The sequence below is a fragment of the Dermacentor albipictus genome, chromosome 4 (genome assembly GCF_038994185.2).
Source record: "Dermacentor albipictus isolate Rhodes 1998 colony chromosome 4, USDA_Dalb.pri_finalv2, whole genome shotgun sequence".
NCBI lineage: Eukaryota > Metazoa > Arthropoda > Arachnida > Ixodida > Ixodidae > Dermacentor > Dermacentor albipictus.
This window is the reverse complement of record NC_091824.1, coordinates 20,856,811-20,866,332: the sequence shown is the minus strand read 5'-3', so window position 1 is coordinate 20,866,332 and position 9,522 is coordinate 20,856,811. Positions and strand designations below refer to the sequence as shown.

Below are 9,522 nucleotides of genomic sequence, written 5' to 3'. Positions count from 1 at the left end.
CTTTACAGGGTTCTGATGACGTATGCAACATCACCACTCCCCGGTTGGATGGCGGAGATTTGAATTGCAATAAAAGTATTCGGACGTTTAACACGAAATTTTCTCGCAAACTGAGCATTTTCATGGCCAGAAACAAGCGCTGTGCGGTTTATGGAGTGGTATTTATACTCTCCACCTTGACGCACTGTTTCCCATTAGTGTCCCTTTGAAAGAGGCCCTCTCATGCGTGGCTGATACATCCCTGACTTGAATCTGACTATTTGTTTGAATATGTAAATATACCTTTTCTTTCGGTCCTATTCCTGGACATACTCATCCCTTTGCCTGGAGGATACTTGGACTAAATCCTACCTGCAAGCGCAACACCGCCTAATGGCCTCATTTCAGACTGCCATACTACGGGCACTGCTTTACGGGGCCGACAGCATGGAGTTTCCTACTCAAATTACTAGAAACAACTGTGGCCGGGCGTTATTCTTCAGTTACCGTGGGAATTACGGTTATTACATTACTTCGTGTGATATTCATGCCTGTGGCTGCAAATGATCTTGCGGCTTTATTTACAACACTTCGTACGTCGTTCTTGACCTTAGTTTAAAACTGTCCTGTTTTTCCAAACGCCGAAGGCAGTCAGATTTCCTGCGCATGCATAACTACTGTGGAGTATCGTATTCATAACGGAATAGATTGTTGCAAATGATCAGTTTTCAAAAGAACCAAGCCATACGAAAGTGGAAGGATAAATTTTAAGCAAATCCATGTACTAACGGTTATTCCGACGCTGCCAGAACCGTCATGCTTGCACCTGCCTTAGACACTACTGCTATTGTGCCCTGTGTTAATTTTTGCAGGAAAATCTGTGACCGTCCCTTACGTTTGTACCCTGCACCGGCGTATCAACACCTCGCTTACACGTTTGGTCGTCGATTGCAGCGAAGCCAGATACACTGCCTTTCTTTTACGATACCTATGTTTGTTCAACAGGAATAAACGGAGCACTCAGAAATGTGTGGAGTGGCGCGAAAATACGATTTATTTCCCGCGAATGTTTCAACAAAGAATTGGCATAGCTAGAAAAATGGGAACATTTTCTCTTCGATAAAATGTGTATTACGAAGAAAACATTTGCGAATGCAACAAAAGTTTTCCCTTTCCTTCAACACCATGCTCCGAGCGCCTCCAACGTTTACGTGACGCGCATGCTGATCTACTGCTGCGTCGATTCAAGCGCCGCTGGTGCCCAGCGGTGCGAGAAGCCGCAAACGGTGCAGTGAGGCGACGATTCCGCCTTGGTCTGCTGGTGCGCCAATGGGGCAAGCGTGATCGTTGATTTGTTGCTGAAAGGCACAATAGGTTAATGTTGCAGTGATTTTATTTGAAGACCAACCTAGCAAAAGGCAGACGACGTGACTGTGAAGAATCTCATTACTCTAAGCAAGTAACGCAAAAAAATAGTTGAAAAGTGGTGGTGTCATCGTATCGGTATACCATATTCTTGGCTTAAGTGCGTTGAAACACAATAAACTAGTAGCGCGGATAGCTTATACGAAAAAGAACTAATAAAATATGCAGCAGGGTACCTAGCGGGAGAGCATCCACCTCGTATGCCTATGTTACTTGCTGTGAGTAGAAGCGTTGCCATCATAATGAGTTTTGTAAAGGATTTTGGCGTTCCTCGATTTGTTGCTGATTTCCAACTGTACATGAACAGACCCAACGCTAACGCTGCTCTTCGTGTTGTAATTCTTGAACGCAATGAACACAATGCGTAGTACACAGGTATTTTGGTACTACGGCTTGAAATTTCAAGTTTCAGGAAACATTTTGGCTTTTTTATAGATTTTACTTTATTTTATTTATTTATTAAGGAACCCTCAGCGCCAAGGCATTACATTGGGGGGGGGGGGTACAAGACGAAATACATACGACACCTCTGCTCCTGTACGGTGTTAAAACTGATAACAAAACAGGAAAAACGAAAAAAAAACGGGAAGAAAGGCAAGGCCCTTAGCAATGCACATCTACAGTCTACAAGATCAAAAAGAAAGCATCATATGATTCAATCCTCACAACATCACTCGGCAGTCTATTCCATTCCCGAATGGTTTTAGGAAACAAAGACATTCTAAACAATTCAGTTTTTGTCGCAAATTCACGGGCCTTAAAATCATGGTCAACACGATTGGATCTATAAAAAGGCTCTTGGACAAACATTTCGTGATCAACTCGAACAGCTGAATAATAAATAGCATGGAAAAACTTCAGCCTCCATTTCTTACGGCGCACGTCTAGTAATTACCTGTTGAGTGCTTCCTTCGTACGTGATGCACTGTATTGAGCTCCGCGTATGCCAGATACGAAAGGAGCGGCAATGTTCCGTACCCGCTCTAGCTTATCTTTATCTCTACGAGTATGCGGGTCCCAAACCGTACACGCCTATTCCATAATTGACCTCACATAAGTCTTGTACAAGATGTCCCGACATGACTGTGGAAAAGTGTTTGCATTTCGGCGAAGAAATCCCAGGATTTTGCATGCTTTAGCATTGACATAATCGACTTGGCAGCGCCAATTCAAAGCGGGGGTAAAATAAACACCTAAATATTTAAATTCGAATACCTGTTCCAACATTACATTCCTAAACACATACGGTTGCATATCAAGCTTTTTCTTTCTTGTAAATTTCATATGAACAATTTTAGACAAATTCAAATTCGTATTCCATTTGACGCACCACTCTGAGATTCTGTTCAAGTCTTCCTGAAAAATCTCAGCATCACGGTCACAAGTGACTACTCTATAGAGAACGCAGTCATCCGCAAATAACCGCATTTGAGACACTATTCCGTCACTAATGTCGTTCACGTACAGCAAGAACAATAGCGGCCCCAACATGGAGCCTTGCGGAACACCGGACACAACTTGCACCTTCTGTGACTGAGTACCATTCACCACCACAAACTGCTGACGTAAGCGTAGGTAATCTTCTACCCATGATATTACTTGAGGACTGATATTGTAAAAGGCCATTTTTTTATTAGTAAACAGTGCGTCACGGTATCAAATGCCTTTTTGAAATCCAAGAACACACAGTCCACGCTAAGACGCCTGTCCAGTGCTTCTGCCAGCTCGCGCACAAATTCAGTCAACTGCGTAGTAGAAGATAGGCCCCTTCGAAAACCATGCTGCCGAGGATTAAACAATGAATGTGCGTCCATATGTGCTACTATACTAGCATACAAAATATGTTCAAGAGTCCTGCACGCAGCTGAAGTTAGCGATACTGGCCTATAATTTGAGACGGTGTCACGAGGACCAGATTTGTGAATTGGCACTACGCTTGCGATTTTCCAGTCATCTGGAAGGCAGGATTCATCAAGCGATTTGTCGAAAATAATCTTCAAGCACGGTGCAACCGACTGAGCACAAAATTTATAAAACCTGTTTGGGAAGTCATCAGGACACCCAGCCTTACCAATCTTCAGATTCTGCAGCAGAGACTCTATGCCATTATTGCTAATAACAAAATCATCCATATCACTCACCACCGGCTGGAAATTCAAGGTACTCATATCATGTCTCTGTTGCAATGCACAGCTGAAAACAGAGTTAAAATACGTGTCAAAGAACTCAGCTTTTCCTACGTCGTCATGAATAAAGCTGTTACCAGACACAAGCGGTGGTATAGTCACATTGTCTTTTCCATTTCTCTTTGCATGTTTCCAGAATTCCTTCGCATTATCCTTTAATTTCGACTCCATTGAAATTCCGAATGAATGCTTTGCTGCTACCAATGCAACTTTCATTTTTTCGGTAGTTACATGCAGCTTCAACCAATGATCACGTGTCGGCTTTCCTTTGTATTTACTGTAAGCTAGTTGCCTTTTGCGTGTTAGACTGCGTAACTCCCGAGTAAACCAAGGTTTACTTTTACTTCTTCTTTTCGTTAATGTCCACGCCGGAACAAAGTGCTGCCTCAGCTCAAACATCTTCTCCTTAAATAAAGGCCATAATTCAGTTACTCCAGTGTAGTCGGCATATGTTTCAAATACCGTCCGGTACTCATTCAACGCTTTATTTATCTCGCATACATTTGCTTTTTCGTAGTTATATACCCGTGTGTTTGCTGTTCCAATGCTTCTTAAATGTTCAACATTCATTTCACAAAGCACAGCGTTATGATCGCTTATTGCAGGTAGCGCGTAAGTGGACCGGACGAATTCAGGTTTATTTGTGAATAACAAATCTAAGATATAGTTCCCACGGCTCGGTTCCAATACAGTTTGACGTAACTCAAAAGACTCAACCAAGTTAATCAGTTCCTGACTGGACCGACCCGAAAAAGAGTGAAAGTGAGGTTGATGACTCCAATCAATATTAGGCAGGTTGAAATTGCCTCCAACTACCATGAAGTGTGTTTGAACTGCGTCAACTGTCACTGCCAGCTGCCTAAGCACATCAACGGATGAATCAGGTGGGCGGTAGAATGAACACACAGTTAAAACTTTGCTATTATTAAGCGTCAGTCTGCACCATACAGCCTCACATTCATCGGTGCCAGCATTTATCTGAGAAGAAGAAATTTTAGAGTCCACAAGAATAAATACACCTCCACCATGCAAGTCTCTGTCCTTTCTATAACATTTAAATAGATCTGACACAACTTCACCATCAGCGACTTCATTTGCTAACCATGATTCAGTACCGAGAATAATAGACGGCTTTACCATGTCAACTAGAGATGCAAAGTCATCAACCTTGTTCTTGATGCTTCGGCAGTTAATTACAAGAAAGGAAATATGTGTTGCATTATGCCGACGCCGTCATCCGACCGGTTCTACTGCCTTTGTAGCATCTGCTTTGTCTTTTAATACTGGTACCACCTCCTTTGTATTATCATCAAACAAGTACTTCTGACCATTTATAATAGGAGTGTCTTACTTAAGACTGATCTTGTCGCCACTTTGTTGTCGCGATTTCGCGAACTGCCATAGATGCTTTCTCTTTCTACGTGCATCTTCAGAAAAGTCCTCTAAAATACTGACATAGCTTCCTTTTAATTTATAGTCACTTTTTAAAACATTCTGTTTTTCAACGTAGGAAGTGAAAGTCGCTATTGAAGGACGATTGCTACCAGTCTTGAATTTGCCTAGCCTGTGAGCATTTGCCATTTTCACTGATTGGATACCCAATTTTGATTTGCACACATCAATTACACATACTCCAGAGTCCTCACTTGACTCGCAAAACCAAATTACAACGCCTCCTCTGGTTCTAACTGAACCCAGCATACGCTGGTGTTCTTCACATGGTTTCTTACATTCTTTAACTGCGCAGGTAATTTGGTCATTACTAGATATTTTAGATTCTATAGGCGCTACACGAGCGCTGAGATCATTCATAGCGCGTTTACTTTCAACTTGGGTTAGTTCTATTGCATTTAACTTGGCCTTAATGCTATCTTGACCATCGAGGAGCCTCTGCAGAGTTTCGGCAGAAGTCGGGCCAGGGTTAAGCTCAACGTCACCACTTAAAAGTAGCAGCAACAGATAAAAGGAAATACGACGCAATAATCGAAAGCGATGACACGAATAATCTTTCACTTCCGAGTGAGTTTTCAGGCAAGCAAATAACATTTGGGGTGGTACCGGCAAAACAAAATGTGTGCGAGAGCAATGCAAGTTCGGATTACAAACCTGCAAAAGCAGCAAGAAAAACGTGAGTGGCACCGCTTCTGCCATTCCGGTTCCACGCCCCTCTGGGTGACTGCCAGATCCCCGTATTTGTAGGCTGACGATAAGGCGATCACTGCACCAGTGTTCCTTGATCAGGAGGGTACATCGGCCTAAGTCAGCGGCTATGCTGGTCGATTCGTCGTCTTGAGCAACAGACGAAGTTCCATTCGCTGATCCATCAACGCACATCCCAGACCAAAAAGGTGAACTCGTAGTTGACGTACAGGAAACGGCGTCGCCAAAATACTGCTTCAAAGCTGAGATGCGATGTGCCTGCAAAAGCAGCAAGAAAATCGTGAGTGGCACCGCTTCTGCCATGCCGGTTCCACGCCCCTCTGGGTTACTGCCAGATCCCGGTATTTGTAGGCTGACGATAAGGCGATCACTGCACCAGTGTTCCTTGATCAGCACGGTACATCGGCCGAAGTCAGCGGCTATGCTTGTCGATTCGTCGTCGTGAGCAGCAGAAGACGAATCCACGCACTCTTCTTCCTCTTCGAACCTCTTCGATTTTTTAATTACTTAAATTAAGAGGTACTTTCAAGACAGGTATGCATGTATCGCAATTTACAAATAAGTGTCCTGCTAAATGGAGGTTATATCGTGGCAGTAAGTACACCACCATGGGTAACTTATTTTGATAGTGTAAGCAACCTTTTGTTAATATTTCTCCGAAAATACTCTGAAAGTGGAATTCAGTGTTTCAAAAACTTAATCGTTGCAATGCAAAAAAAAACCTGCACAGCCCACCTTACGATTGGTGTCGACTAATGCCAATAACGTTCAAGCTACGTTACGACAAACCGTATTATTACAGACACCTTTATTTTTAATCTGTAGTGGTAATTCTTAGAATTCCATTGGTTTCCCTAAGTGCGAAATATAGCCTCCAAGATCGGCTCACATTTTTATGACAGTGGCTCGCTAGAGTCTTCCATGACTGTGACGGCATGACGACAAATGTGGGGCGACAACAGAACAACGAAGAAGGAATGATGTTATTCGAAGGACGAAGGCGCAATAACGATAAAAACATTGGAATGACGACTGTTAAAGGATGACGATGGCATAACGACACTATCGTGACGAAGACGGTATAATGACAGTGAGATAGCGACGATGACGTGAAGAAAACTCTATGCGACGAGCGTATGAAGACGATGCCGTGCACACGAAGGCGTGGCGACGACAACATGACGAGGATCAATTGACGAAGCTTGAATGGCGACGATGGAATGACATTGACGGCCACACGATGAGAGTATTACAACGGATGTATGCCGACGACGCATTCATGACACTCACGTGACAATGGCGGCATAATTAGGCTTGAATTAGGAGAGTACGATTAAGATGGAGTAAAGAGGCAGGAATGACGTCAATGGAAAGATGAAATCTGTATAGCTGCGATGGCATGAAAACCATTGGATGACTTTTCTAAAGCGATGACGACAGTACGACGACAGTGTGATGATGATCACTTGATCGCGGAGTCACAACGGCATTTCGATGACGTTTCTGAAATAATGACGATGCTACGACGATGGCGTTATGGGGGCCGGATTACGAAACTAGAATGACGATGATAAAACGAATAAGACGGCATGACGACGAATTAGTTGCCCAAGGTAGTAAACAATTTGCGCCACTCAGTCTGAGTAAGAGAACGGACAGACAGACAGACAGACAGACAGACAGACAGACAGACAGACAGACAGACAGACAGACAGACAGACAGACAGACAGACAGACAGACAGACAGACAGACAGACAGACAGGCAGGCAGACAGACAGACAGGCAGGCAGGCAGGCAGGCAGGCAGGCAGGCAGGCAGGCAGGCAGGCAGGCTCAAAGCCTCTGAAGGAAGTAACGAGTGCTGGGGCGCTATAACGTAAAACTATTCCAAACTTTTCTATTCCAATTTTGCAATCAGCCTTCCGCGATTGGTCAAAAACTTTTTGGACCACCCCCCTTTCACCTGTCTGTCACGCGACGTCACAAAAACCGCGATAGCTCCCCATCTGATATGACGTGTACACACGGATAATGCATGATTTGACCGAGCGAAAGAAAAATAGTTATTTTTGATTCGACTGCTCTTCGCCATTAGCCCTCGGCGATTAGTCAAACGTTTTCGGTCTGCGCCCACTTCACCTGCCTCGCACGCGACGTCACAAAACAGCAAAAATTCACCACGTCAAAGTGACGTGTACGCGATAAAGATGCATTAATATGCCGAACAAAACTGAATTTTCTGCTGAATAGCCGCAGGCTGCCCCGTTCCGAAAGGAATAAAAGATGGCTGCTGCCGATCGCTCAGGCACTGGCTACTCGCACCTGTCGAAGAGCATGGGTTTATTTGCGCGTAATAAAACATTCTACGTGGCCGTGTAACTTTTTCGAGCACTTTCGGCCCGTTTAGGGCCTCGCTCTGCCAACTCTCCTTTGCTGAGGGTCTATTTTAGAGTCATTCTTAAGCTTCCGTTGCATGCCGCTGCGATTGTCGATGAGCCACCGCAAACTAAGTAAGAGAAAGCGGACCAATCGTAGTCACTGGCACTTTCCTCTTCACTCGGGTATCGGTTTTAATAATAATATATGGGGTTTTACGTGCCAAAACCACTTTCTGATTATGAGGCACGCCGTAGTGGGGGTCTCCGGAAATTTTGACCACCTGGGGTTCTTTAACGTGCACCTAAATCTAAGTACACGGGTGTTTTCGCATTTCGCCCCCATCGAAATGCGGCCGCCGTGGCCGGGATTCGATCCCGCGACCTCGTGCTCAGCAGCCTAACACCATAGCCACTGAGCAACCACGGCGGGTAGTATCGGTTTTCAGTGCAGTGGCTCGGCCCCATCGAATCCTTCTCCACTTGGGCGTGCTCCTCGCCTCTTGTGAGCCAATTAGATAAGACAAGCCGCTAAGTGTAGGCAATGTTATTCGTTTTTCAAGCAAACAAAAGTGACCTCCTATGAACGAGGAGAGCGTTTGATTGGTCTGTTCGGAGAACCCGACCGATGATGGCCCGATGCTTGCGTCGGCGGTTACTTAATATTGACGTCAGGAGATTGGAATAAAAACACATTGGAATAGTTCTACGTTATAGGACCCCTGAATGCATTAATGAATTGTGATGAAATGTTTCATCCACATTGACTTTCGAAGCTAGACGTGTGAAGCATAAATGAATCCGTTGTGAATACAATCCTCATCATCATCCAATATGTTCATTCTTTGCATTAGCGGACTTTTGCGAGACTGTAGGTGCCCTATAACGTAAAACTATTCCAGTATGTTTCTATTCCAATCTCCTGACGTCAAATGTGCGTAACCACCGACGCAAGCACCGGGCAGTCACCTGCAGGGTTGCCTGAACAGACCAATCAAACGTACTCCTCGTTCATAGGAGGTCACTTTTGTTTGCTTGAAAAACGAATAACATTGCCTACACTGAGCGGCTTGTCGTATCTTATTGGCTGACAAGAGGCGAGGAGAACGCTCAAGTGGAGAGAGAATAACTAGGGCAGAGCCAGTGCACTGAAAATCGATAACCGGATGAACAAGGTGGTGCCGGCCTCTGCGATAGGTCTGCTTTCCCTTACTTAGCTTGTGGTGGCTGGTCGAAAATCATGGCGGCAAGCAACGGAAGCTTAAGAATCACGCTAAAACTGACCCTCAGCAAAGAAGAGTTGGCAGAATGAGGTGGTGAACGTGCCGAAAGGGCTCGAAAACGTTACACGGCCACGCAAACAGCTTTATTATACCCAAATGAACCCACGCTCTACG

General features: G+C 44.5%; 1 long non-coding RNA gene across 1 annotated transcript; it reads right to left on the bottom strand.

Annotated features, from left to right (window-relative positions):
* Nucleotides 1-1,026: 1,026 nt before the first annotated feature.
* LOC139059604 (uncharacterized) lies at nt 1,027-6,158 on the bottom strand. Its single transcript, XR_011514233.1, has 3 exons — nt 5,697-6,158; nt 3,546-3,597; nt 1,027-1,337 (listed from the first exon to the last, which is right to left on the bottom strand). It is a non-coding gene; the product is annotated as an uncharacterized lncRNA (long non-coding RNA).
* Nucleotides 6,159-9,522: the final 3,364 nt, after the last annotated feature.